This window comes from Stegostoma tigrinum, chromosome 9, assembly GCF_030684315.1.
Source record: "Stegostoma tigrinum isolate sSteTig4 chromosome 9, sSteTig4.hap1, whole genome shotgun sequence".
In the NCBI taxonomy this organism is placed as follows: Eukaryota; Metazoa; Chordata; class Chondrichthyes; order Orectolobiformes; family Stegostomatidae; genus Stegostoma; species Stegostoma tigrinum.
Window position 1 is genome coordinate 54,202,041 of NC_081362.1, and position 12,849 is coordinate 54,214,889.

Below are 12,849 nucleotides of genomic sequence, written 5' to 3' on the forward strand. Positions count from 1 at the left end.
AAACACTGGAAATCTGAATTGATTGCAATGAAGACTGTAAAGCAAAGTAATAGTTCCATCTTCTTCTGCCATGTGCTCTTTGATAGTGATATTTTCTAATTCTGATCATACTTAAGTAAAGGTGGTGTGGGTTAGCTCAGCTGGCTGGATGGGTGAACTTTTATTGTGAAAGCTTTATATATAATGGATATGGAGAAAATTGTAGTCTTGTGGGAAGAGCATAACTCAAGCCTATCACCGTAAGCTTGTGCTTACCAGGAGTCAGGCTAATTGAGCTACCCCTCAAAAATGAGCATTTAATCGGTCAGTTCTGTTTTCAACAATGCAGTGATCTTGTGATTGTGCAGCAACAGATTTTATATGACAAAACTCTACCCCGATAGGTATAGGAATTAGGAAGTGATGTTGAGGTTGTGCTAGACAGGGGTGAACCTGCCTCTGGAGTACTGTGCCCAGTTCTGGTTGCCCTGTTAAAGGAAGGATATTATTAAGCCAGAGAGGGCTCAGAATTGATTTACCAGATGTTGCCGGTTATGGAAGGTTTAAGTTATAAAGAAAGGCTGAATAGGCTAGGACCTTTTTGCATTGGAGAGTAGGAGGTAGAAAGGTGATATCATAGAAGTTTATAAAATCATGAGCGGTATAGATAGGGTTAATGTTAAGTGTCTTTTCCCCAGGATTTCAAAACTGCCGGGGTATATTTTTAAGGCGAGAGGAGAGAGATTTAAAAGAGACATGGGGGGCAAATTCCTTTTGCAGATGATGGTTTGTACAGGGAATGAACAGTTACAACATTGAAAAGACACTTTTAGGTAAGTACATGAATAGCAAAGGTTTGGAGAGATATGGGCCAGGAGCAGGCAGGTGGGATAAGTTTAGTTTGGGATTATGTTTGGCATGGACTGGTTGGACCGAAGGCTCTGTTTCTTTGCTGTATGACCTGATGATTCTATGACTTTGACTCTATAACATGGAACTTTATAGATGCAGGTTCCACTTCCATTTGTTCTAACATTGCTTTGACATAGCCATTTTCACACATGTTCAGGAGATATCCTCCAAGTAAAGTGTTCCTGGTGCAGAATCCTGGAACTGGTGCATATACCTTATTCAATATGGTTGCAGCCTACTGTAAGTCAGAAATGTATCTTTTCTGTCTACACATGATAATGTGAGCTGAGTTGACTGGTCAGTGCTTGTGGAGCTGAATTTCTGGATCAGTGTCACTTTATTGCAAGTGTTGGAAAAGGAGGTCAAAATGTGGTACTTAATTTTTAAAAACTTATTCGCTCGTGGTACATGAACGTCACTGGCTGGCCAGCATTTATTGCCCATCCATAGGTGCCTTGAGAAGGTGGTGGTAAACTGTTTTCTTGAAGTGCTGCAATCCACCTGCTGTAGGTTAGCCCATAATGTCCTTAGAGAGGGAATTTGAGGATTTTTGAACCAGCAACAGTGAAGGAACAGCAATATATTTCCATGCAGGATATTGAAGGATTTGGAGGGGAATGTACAGGTGGTGGTGTTCCCATGTATCTGCTACCCTTGTCCTTCCAGACGGAAATGGTCATAGGTCTGGAAGCTGCTGTCTAAGGTCTTTAGTGAACTTCTGCAGTGCATCTTGTAGATAGTATATGTTGCTGCTACTGAGCTTCAGTGATGGAGAAAGTGGATATTTGTGATTATGGTGTCTATCAAGAAAGCTACTGCGTCCTGCAAGGTGTCCAGCTCCTCGAACATTGTTGGAGCCGCACCCATCCAGGCAAATGGGGAGTATTCCGTTACATTCCTGACGTGCTTTGTAGATGGTGGACAGGCTTTAGGAAGTCAGGAGGTGAGTTACTCACTGCAGTATTCCTAGCCTCTGACCTGCTCTTGCAGCCACTGTGTTTATGTGGAAAGTCCAGTTGACGTTTTTGATCAATGGTAACCCACAGAATGCTAATAGTGGGGGATTCAGTGATCATAACACCATTGAATGTCAAGGGGCAGTGGTTAGAGTGTCCCTTATTAGAGATGGTTACTGCCTGGCATTTGTGTGGTGTAAATGTTACTATTGCATTCTGAAGGAGAGTCACCGAACCTTAACTCTGCCTTCTCTTCACAGATGCTGCCAAACCTGCTAAATTTCTCCAGTGATTTCTGTTTTTGTTTTGGATTTCTAGCATCTGCATTTCTTTGGTTTCTTTATGTCAAAATGCAGCCTTTTCTGTATGGAAAAGCAATGAATGGCATTAAAAAAAGTTAAATTTCTGGACCCACTGCCTGCCACATACAACAGAATCCTACCCAATTTACCCAGGCAGATAAAGGTGTGTCTTCAATCACCAATATGATAGCTGCATGTGTTTGAATTGACAGCTCCTTGATTTCGGATTGAGGTGTCAAACTGGGGTCATCACTGCCAGTGGCAGCAGCGTCTATGATTTGTTACTCAGTAACAAGTCATTCATATGGTTCTTTCTTGAAGGTGTAAGGGAAGGCTAAATGGATGAACATGAAGACATTGTTCCAGAAAGTAGCATGAAGGATTCTCCAAGTGGCGTCTATATTTACAAAATAGTGTAAAATCCGGCTGGGATTCACCTGTACGCCTTCTAACCTGGTCTCCTCTACATTGGACAGACCAAGAACAGACTTGGTGACTGATTCACGGACCATCTGCGCTCTGTACACTCTGCGCTCTGTACACTGCAAACAACACCACCTTCTGGTTGTCATCCATTACAACCTTCCCTCCCACTCCCTTGGTGACATGTCCATCCTGGGCCTCCTCCAATGTCACAATGAGGCTACGCGTTAACTGGAGGAACAACACCTTATATTCCACCTTGAGAGCTTACAGCCCAATGGCCTCAACATAGAATTCACCAATTTCAAAATCTCCCCACCCCCGCCTTATCCCATGTCCAGCCGTCCCTCACCTCTCCACCTCCCTGACCTGACACAACCTGTCTATCTTCCTTCTCACCTATCCGTCCCACTCTTCCCATTGACCAATCTCCACAACCTCCAAACAACATCCACCTAACAGCAGCCCACCTACCTTTCCCAGCCTCATCCCTCCTCTCTTTACTTATTTCTGAGCTCCCTTCTCTGTCCCCAGTCCTGATGAAGGATCCTGACCTGAAACATTGACATTCCTGCTCCTCTGATACCGCCTGACCTGCTGTGTTCCTCCATCTCCACACTGAATAAACTCTGACTTCCAGCATCTACAGCTGTTCCTATCTCCCAGAGTAAAATCCCTCCTTGTCCATATAGCTGAAGAGTTACTCTGAGAGTACCTTGCATGTGACATTGAAGAAGGGTTCCTGGACCCGAAATGTTAACTCTGATTTCTCTCCACAGATGCTGCCAGACATGCTAAGATTTTTCAGCAATTTGTATTTTTATGCCACAGCTTATGAATTTTTGGTATTCATTACTTATCGCTGCCTGATTTTTGTTCAGAGAACTCCCAAAATATCTGTTTACCAGGCCCCCTGCAACAAGTTTTAAAAACTGAGAAAAATTCAGACACACTTTTAATTTAGTTGACATCTGTGTTCAGAAAATAGTTGTGCATAACTAAAAGTGTAGAGTCAGGGAGATGTATAGCACAGAAAAAGGACCTTTGACCATGACATCGCACTGGTCATAAACAACCACCTATCCAATCATCATAAAAGCATTTTGAGTCATTCAGCCCAATAAGTTGATGATGTGTCATTGTTAGTGTACATACTGTACATGAACTGACAGCTAATCTAAACCCATCAAAACATCCTTCTATTTCTTCCTCCCTATGCACTCTCTAGTTTCCCCTTAAGTGCATCCATTTAAGTTGTCCCAACCATTCATTGTAGTATGTAATTCTAACTACTCTCTGGAAAAAGAAGTTTATCCTGAATTCCCTATTATATTTTAGAGGGACTATTTTCTTAATGACCACTAGTCTGATCTCACTTGCAGATGAAAAATGCTCTTAATCTAGGCGAGCAAACTGTTTCATAATCTTAAAGATGTTGTTCAGGTCATACATAGAACATAGAACAGTACAGCATGGTACAGGCCCTTTGACCCACGATGTTGTGCCAACCTATTATCCTACTAAAATCAAACTACCCTGCGTTCCCTACATCTTACTATCGTCCATGTGCCTATCCAAGAGTCGCTTAAAAGTCTCTAAATTATCTGACTCCACTGCCACTGCCGGCAGCATATTCCACATGCCCACCACTCTGTGTAAAGAACCTACCTCTGACATCTCCCCAAGACCTTCCTCCAATCACCTTAAAATTATGCCCCCTTGTAATAGTCATTTCTGCCCTGGGAAAAAGTCTTTGGCTATCCACTCTATCTATGCCTCTCCTCATCTTGCGCGCCTCTATCAAGTCACGTCTCATCCTTCTTTGCTCCAAAGAAAAAAGCCCTACCTCCCACAACCTTTCCTCATAAGACCTGCCCTCCAGTCCAGGCAGTATCCTGGTAAATCTCCTGCAAAAAGCCTTAACATCTTTCCTCTAACGAGGTGACGAGAACTGAACACAATATTCCAAGTGTGGTCTAACCAGGGTTTTATTGAGCTGCAGCATAACCTCACGGCTCTTAAACTGAATTCCCCTGCCAATGAAAGCCAACACACCACACGCCTTCTTTACAACCCTATCAATTGGGTGGCAATCTTAAGGAATCGATGGACGTGGATCCCAAGGTCCCTCTATTCCTCCACACTGCCAAGAATCCTGCCATGTTCCCTGTTATCTTCAATTTTTTTCTTAGGAAATGAGCCCATACAGTATTTACTCCTAGGCATAATTGTGATAAACATTTTTTACACTTTCTCCAGTGTTTCCATGTCTTTTTCTATGACATGAAGACCAGAAATGATCACCGCAAACTATGTACAGTCTAATCAAGGTTCAACACAATTTGAACAAACTTCTGTTTTATAATGCTATTCATATACAAAGGAACTTCAGCATTTTCATTTTTTAACGGCATCATAACCTTTGTAACTTTTTGATGTGTGTGTATTTGTGTCATCCTGTGCCCTCTGTTCTTCTTCCTTTAAACTCTAACTTCGACTGCCAAAATGCACAACCGTTTTGCATTTTCAATAATGCTTTCTTGTGCCTTCCCACAGTACTCATCTTTAATTAACTACACCCCACCCTACCAATTTGGAGCCACCTACAAAGTTTAAATTAAAATCAGAAACTGCTGGAGAAACTCTGCAGGCCTGGCAGAATCTGTAGAGAGGAAACAGAGTTAACATTTCAAGTTCAATATGATTTCATCAAAACATTAACACAGTTTATCTCTCTCTATGGATGCTGCCAGACCTGCTGAGTTTCTCTCGCATTTTCTATTTTAATTTCAAATTTCCAGCATCTCAGTATTGCCTTTATTTTATTAAATGTTTTGAGATTGATCTTCCAATTCCCTAATTCATGCTAACAATGGCAACAGTCATCATAGTGCCAATTATTATGGGTTCCATGATTTTTCATTATTTGACAATTTGCATTACTACCTTTAACTTTGTTTTCTGTTTTGTAGCCAGTTTGTTATCCGTACTGCTATTTGGCCCCCAGTTGCTCTGGTTTTCATGATGAATTGACCTTTATTGAGGGCAATTGGAAATCAAAATGAATTACATTTACTGCTTAGGTCAGTCTATTTAAATCATGTTTCTTCACCATGTGGAGATATGTAATTTGAGCAAACTTACAACTATTGCGTTACCTTTATCAATTCTTTATCTTACTACTTCAAAGAATGCAAAAAAACTGGTCAACCATAACTTTTCCTTTTAGTATCCATGCTGACTTTATTACAGTTACACTTGTCCCCACACCTCCTCCCTCACCCCCATCCCAGGCCCCAAGATTACATTCCACATTAAGCAGAGGTTCACCTGCACATCTGCCAATGTGGTATACTGCATCCACTGTACCCGGTGCGGCTTCGTCTACATTGGGGAAACCAAGCGGAGGCTTGGGGACCGCTTTGCAGAACACCTCCGCTCAGTTCGCAATAAACAACTGCACCTCCCAGTCGCAAACCATTTCCACTCCCCCTCCCATTCTCTTGATGACATGTCCATCATGGGCCTCCTGCACTGCCACAATGATGCCACCCGAAGGTTGCAGGAACAGCAACTCATATTCCGCCTGGGAACCCTGCAGCCATATGGTATCAATGTGGACTTCACCAGTTTCAAAATCTCCCCTTCCCCCACTGCATCCCTAAACCAGCCCAGTTCATCCCCTCCCCCCACTGCACCACACAACCAGCCCAGCTCTTCCCCCCCACCCACTGCATCCCAAAACCAGTCCAACCTGTCTCTGCCTCCCTAACCTGTTCTTCCTCTCACCCATCCCTTCCTCCCACCCCAAGCCGCACCCCCATCTACCTACTAACCTCATCCCACCTCCTTGACCTGTCCGTCTTCCCTGGACTGACCTATCCCCTCCCTACCTCCCCACCTATACTCTCTCCACCTATCTTCTTTACTCTCCATCTTCGGTCCGCCTCCCCCTCTCTCCCTATTTATTCCAGTTCCCTCTCCCCATCCCCCTCTCTGATGAAGGGTCTAGGCCCGAAACGTCAGCTTTTGTGCTCCTGAGATGCTGCTTGGCCTGCTGTGTTCATCCAGCCTCACATTTTATTATCTTTATTACAGTGTCAGCTTTTGAATGTTTTCTATTGCATTTCCTTTCCTACAAACTGTTTTCAGTTTGTTGTGGTTGTGTCCAATAACTGTTGTGGCTGTACTAATTATGGTTTAAAAGTAAAACATTTTTCAAAAAGGCAATGGCAAAAGAAAAAAAAACAATTTCCGTCAAGGTTGAATCAGAGCTGTTCGCAAACTAATGCCCACAAAGGAAGAGCAATGATGTTAGCACTAACGTTAATCAGAGTGAGTGCACCATCTGGAATCTAATAACTGACTTGATAGAGTCATTTAAGTTGGTTGAAGTGCTGTATGAAAGCTCTCAATAGCAACACTCAGTGTCAAGTCAATCAGCCATTTCAGGAGGAATGACAATCAATGTGAAACATTGGAAGGAGCATTTTGACCAAATTTATCCTCTTTTATTCTTTTAAACTATTTCATTTTTTAGCTTAAATGATAAACATATAGGTTTTGAAAATAGAACATTCTCTGACCGATTCACTTCAAATATTAAAAACTGACCAAAATTAGCAGAACAAAAATAAACAAAAAATATCAAAAAAGAAATGTTCTAGCTTCACCACTGGGCACATATCTGGCAGAGAAAATTGTTCCTCCATCGTGGAACTTGTTTGAAATAACTCCACAGAGGCTGGTACCCTGTCACCAAATCACCCTTTATTTATACACGGAGTAGTGTGACACTGATCTAGCTTCCTCAGAGAATGTTCTCGGAGTATACAGGATGTCTGACACTTCTGTTCTTATCTGTCAGCTAGGGCTCCCTGATTGGAGCATATTCCCCATGTAGGGAACTCATATTCTATGAAGTCGACCTGACTGACCTCATTCTAATCACTACACTGTTTAGTTTTCAAGCCTTTAAATTTATTGAAAGAATGATGGCATAGTGGCATGTTTTTGGACAAGTAATCCACAAATTTAGACTAATAATCCAGAGACTTAAATTTAAATCCCACTATTGGACTGAAATTCAATTAATGAAATACAGGCTACAAATTAGCAAAACTATTCTTAACAAAACCATCAGATTGTTGGGTCACAACTACACACCAGGCACTTTCTCAGAGTGGCCCCCTGAACTAACAATATGTCTAAGCCCATTTGTAGCCTCCTATTAGTTTTCACATGTTTCAACATACAAAATAATCAGCATCTTAACTTTATGTTTTACAGAAAATTAAATATTTGTTTCTTACACAACTATGGTTAAAAGATGCTTGAGTAAGAAAAAAATGATAGTGCAGATACAAAGATTTAAATTAAAGATAAAGGTTATTTAAGGAAACAAAAATGAGATGACTCTCTACTGTTGTTGTAGGCAGAGCTTCTGAAGTGAAGGTGTTGAGAACTTGAAGTCATAATCTACCACTGTAATGCTTCTGTAGTCAAATAGTGGGAGATTGCATGTTGTGGTTCTTGGTGGCCTGATTCAGTACAGCAATCCTGGATAACTCACTCTGCTGAGAGGCAGTGGCTGTTTTCAAGATGCCTCTTTAATGATGTTTAAATGCTTCTTCTTAAAATGACTCATTCAAACCAGGACAATCAAACAAAATGACTGTAATTGTTCATTTTGTTGAATCATTGTTCCACAAAATAAAGTCAATAATATTGACATTTCTGGCACATCCTACCCTTCTCCTGTTTCAACATTCCAGAAGCTTTTAAGATTTCATACCCTTCCAGAGTTCAAAGGAGACTCCTGGGAATCCTAGAATTATTTAATGATTTTCTGTAATTACCTTCTAAGGAAAGGAAAATAATAATAGGAACATGGGAACAGGAGTATTCATTCAGCCCTTGAGCTGATTTCTTTATACAGTGAGATTATGGCTGATCTGTGGCTTAACTCCATGTACTGCTTTTGGCCATATCCCTTAATACCTTTGCTTAACAAAAATTTATCTATCTCAAATTTAAAGTTACAACTGATCCAGCATCCACTGCCATTTGTGGGAGAGAGTTCCAAATATCTGCCACCCTTTGTATATAGAAGTGCTTCCTCATATCTCCCCTGGAAAGTCTGGCCCTAATTCTCAAACTATGCCTCCCAGTTCTAGAATCCCCAACTAGTGAAAATAGTGTATATTTATCAACTCTGTCTTTTCCTATTAATATCTTGAAGACTTTGATCAGATCATCCCTTAACCTTCTAAATTCCAGAGAAACCAGGCCTAATTTATATAATCTGTCCTCCTAAGTTAACTTCTGACATCCAGGTTTCATTCTTGTAAGCCTACGTTGTATTCCCTCCAAGGCTATTATAGCCTTCCTAAGATGTCGTGCCCAAATCTGCTCACAGTACTCTAAGTGAGGTGTAACCAGGGTTTTGTTTAACTGCAGCATAACATTTGCATCTTTGTCTTCCAGATATAAAGGCCAGCATGGTTTGATTGCCTGCTCTTAGCTGCAGTTGAATCCATAAGTAAAGTCACAGGATTCCATGTGTGTGTTATTAAAGTCAGGTTGGCTTTGTTTACAGAACATATTATATTATCAGGGCATCTTTATGTCAGTTGTAAAAACCTGCCTAGTTCACTAATAATCTTCAATAAAGGAAATTTGCCATCCTTACTTCCTTTATACTTAGCTGTCCTCTGAAGTAATCTAGCAAGTTACACAGATATAATCAAGAAGTTGGCTGCCCAAGGCCTTCTCAGGGGTAATAGATGTTCAGCCTATCATCAATGTTTACACTCTGTATGTTCATTTTTAAGGAGCGTTCTCTACAATCGGTGGGCCATAAGGATGGGAATGAAAAGCCACCTGATAGCTGGATTTTCATCTCTCACAAAAGATGAAATAAAAGTAAAGTAACAGTACAATAAGGACACACGGACCAGTAAATCTTCCCCCCACCCCCACCCCACCCAATTCCAGTTGAATTGCAGTCAGTATTCTCCTAGAGAAGATAATGTTCAGATCATTTGCCCATTTGTGGGTCAGATGATCTCAGGTCACTACTGGAAAGGACTAAAGTAAATTTGAGCTTAAAACTCTTTAGTATTTTTGTCAGGTCAAGAGATTTTTGGAAGTCTGTGGGAACACCACCAGGAAATGTCAGTTTGAAAACCAGAACAAATTTTCTCACAGTAAAATTGAAATGGTTTTTGGCAACCTTAAATGTCACTTTTAGATGCTGACTGATAGATTAGAGGTATGCTATGATTGATCATTGGATTTGGTTCTGGAAAAGCAACTCAACCACTACATTTACTAGGATTGTAAAAGTGTTGAAATGCATTATAGTACCTTTACCTCTGGAGAAAGAAAAGGATTTAATGCATTGAAGACTGCAATGCAAAGACATCCTCCTGTCGTAATATAAACTGTGAGCTTACTGCCCATGCTGCATTCCAGAAAAACAAGTGGCTAACTGCATTAACTTAGGGAAAAGATCATCAACTCCGGAACTCCTTTGAATCAGAATTGTAGCAGAGAAAATTCTAGCCAACTATGGTTTTAATTTCAAAAGGGCTCATAGAATTGAGTTGTAATGCTACAAATGCACAGCTGAGTTTCAAAGAATGTTAACGATCCCCAACAAGCGGTTGATTACACAGTTGTCCAGGAGACTAAGAAATTGAAAGTTACGTTATTATACGATTATCTCTCTATTCACAGCTTTTGGATGAGTTAAGAGAATTTTTCAGTACAACTAGAGATCTTCTGCTGAACTACAAATGAGTTTGTGTTTACAAAGCTCACCAGGATTGTACATATTGGATATTGGAGATGCAATAGAGATATCTGGAGGAATATGAAAAGACATTGGAGTGGGTTGCTATTGAGAGATGAGACCCAGACAGCATAATGGTGATGTAGAGAGCTGCATCTGTGTCCCAGTGAACTAAGTGAGTTCTCTATCAATCCACCTTGGCATTTGCATTTACGGCCGAGAAAGGTGCTAAACATAGATTTCACTTGCCTAGCTCTCCCAAAGCTGAAATTTATGGCAAACATAGGAAGGTGTGACTGTTGCCAAAGTTTAGTTCTGTCTCATGTCCTGAACCCAAGGTGGATGCCCAGATACATGGTTTTCTTAGTTTTAGTAAGCAGGTCAGCAACGGTAGACGTGGTATTATGTCCAGAAAAGAGCAGTTCCCCTCCTAGAGGCATAGACTGGACAGAGCTGGCAGTGATAGTTTGCAATCTCTCAATGTTAGCACAACCACACAAATTCCCCATGACTTTTGAGGAGTCAGAAAGTAGGTAATGACCATACAACAGACTGAAGAAGGCCATTATAGGGACACAGCTGAAGAGCCACTTCAAATCTAGGAACATATCCTGAAACGTAGGCTTCATCGTGACTTTGGAGACACTAACCCCAAGGACTCAGAGACAAAATAAATGTCACATTAATTAGTCACACATATCGCACACCAACTCAGAAAGGGGAAGTACCATGGTAACAGCCACTGGATTTACAGAGACTTAAATTTTCCTTAATAAATGCTTTGGGAATAGTATTTGCTGAGTTTCATTGCAGAGATTGAGATCTGAAATGTGGAAAACTAATTTGGAATCGAATCTAATCTTGACCATCTAGGTGGATTTTGCCAGAAAGAATACATTATCTGTTATCAAATCTGCCCCATTTTATTCTGATTCTGCCAGATTGTCATCCAAGCAAAAATAAGTTGCTGTTGGGAGGAGGTGTGAGGACTAGCCAAGAGAGGATTTTCATTGATTACATGGGTCCGGGAAATCAAGGACCGATTTTCACCCATGGTTTGAAGCAGGAATCAAGTGGTAATGAGAAAAATAGCGGCTCGCCACGTATGACTGCCAATCCAAACTGTTGCAATTAATACTGGAAAAGGATGACTGCCTCGTTAATTTGATTTAACATGTTCTAAGCTTTATTGTCACATGTAATCGAGTACAGAAGTATGAGTACAGTGACATGTGCAATGTTACCATGCATGGCTCCACCGTAGGTAGGAAGGTGCCTAGGTACAAAACTTAGGTACAAGTAGTAACATAGAGAAACAAAGTTAAAAATAAAGCATTACTGTTGTTCTTACATTAAGGTATTCAAATTAAGGTGTTGATGTTCTATGACCTCACTTCAATTTTCAGATGCTGGTGCCCATTAAGGTCTTTATATCCCAGCCACTGCTGCTCTAACCAAAATTCTGTCTGTTTAAACCTGCCCTACAACCATTTCAGAATTTCTGTAATACTTCAAAACGCTTGACTGCCACGTCTTTGAAATCAGATACATTTAAGTTTACTTGCTGATATGGAGACAGTTGAAGGCAATTGTGTCCAGGCAGGTTTGTTCTAAATTAGGAATAGACAAGTCCTGCTGGCAGCTGGGAAATAGTTTTGCAGGCTGTTCTCTCCACTTCTTCTGTCGTTGAGCTTCCTCCGGCAGTTGTTTTTCTGTGATCTTCACATGCAGCTCCTCCAGATTGTTGCCTCTTTCTGCATTTAAAATGAAACAACACAACAAGCAGGAGTACTTGACCTGCTTACTATGCAACGTCTCTTAATTCCTGAGGTTATCAGAAAGACTATGTGCTGCAACAGTGAGTGCCTCTCCTCCTCCAGGATCTAGTGCTTACCTCTTCATGAAGTGGAAAAATGACAGTAAATAACGATCACAACTACAGAGAAAACATGATAATGGGAACTGCAGATGCTGGAGAATTCAAAATAATAAAATGTGAGGCTGGATGAACACAGCAGGCCCAGCAGCATCTCAGGAGCACAAAAGCTGACCCTTCAGAACGGTCTAGGCCCGAAACATCAGCTTTTGTGCTCCTGAGATGCTGCTGGGCCTGCTGTGTTCATCCAGCCTCACATTTTATTATCTTACAGAGAAAACATGGCAGTTACATGCATGGACATACTCTGCGATCAGTATTAGGACTCTGCTCTTCTCAACATGAATTATTGATCTAAACTTTGGTGTACTGACAGCAAAAATCAACATTTTTGAAGGACAGGCAATCTGGAAGACTCCTGGATTATTAGGGTGATAGTTTTAAACTTCAAAAGGACATAGACAAGTTTGTGGCAGATTTATAGGAGGTGAAATTCATGGATGCATAGAAAATAAAAGCACAGTTGGAGGGCCCTCTTGTGGTGTAGTGGTAACGTTGCTACACCTGAACTAGGAGGCCCAGGTTCAAATCCTACCTGCTCCAGCA

At 41.0% G+C, this 12,849-nt stretch overlaps 1 long non-coding RNA gene across 1 annotated transcript in view; it reads left to right on the top strand.

The window, feature by feature from the left end:
* LOC125454635 (uncharacterized) overlaps positions 1–12,849 on the top strand; it is a 90,443-nt gene that overhangs the window by 642 nt on the left and 76,952 nt on the right. The gene's annotated exons all lie outside the window — the stretch shown is intronic.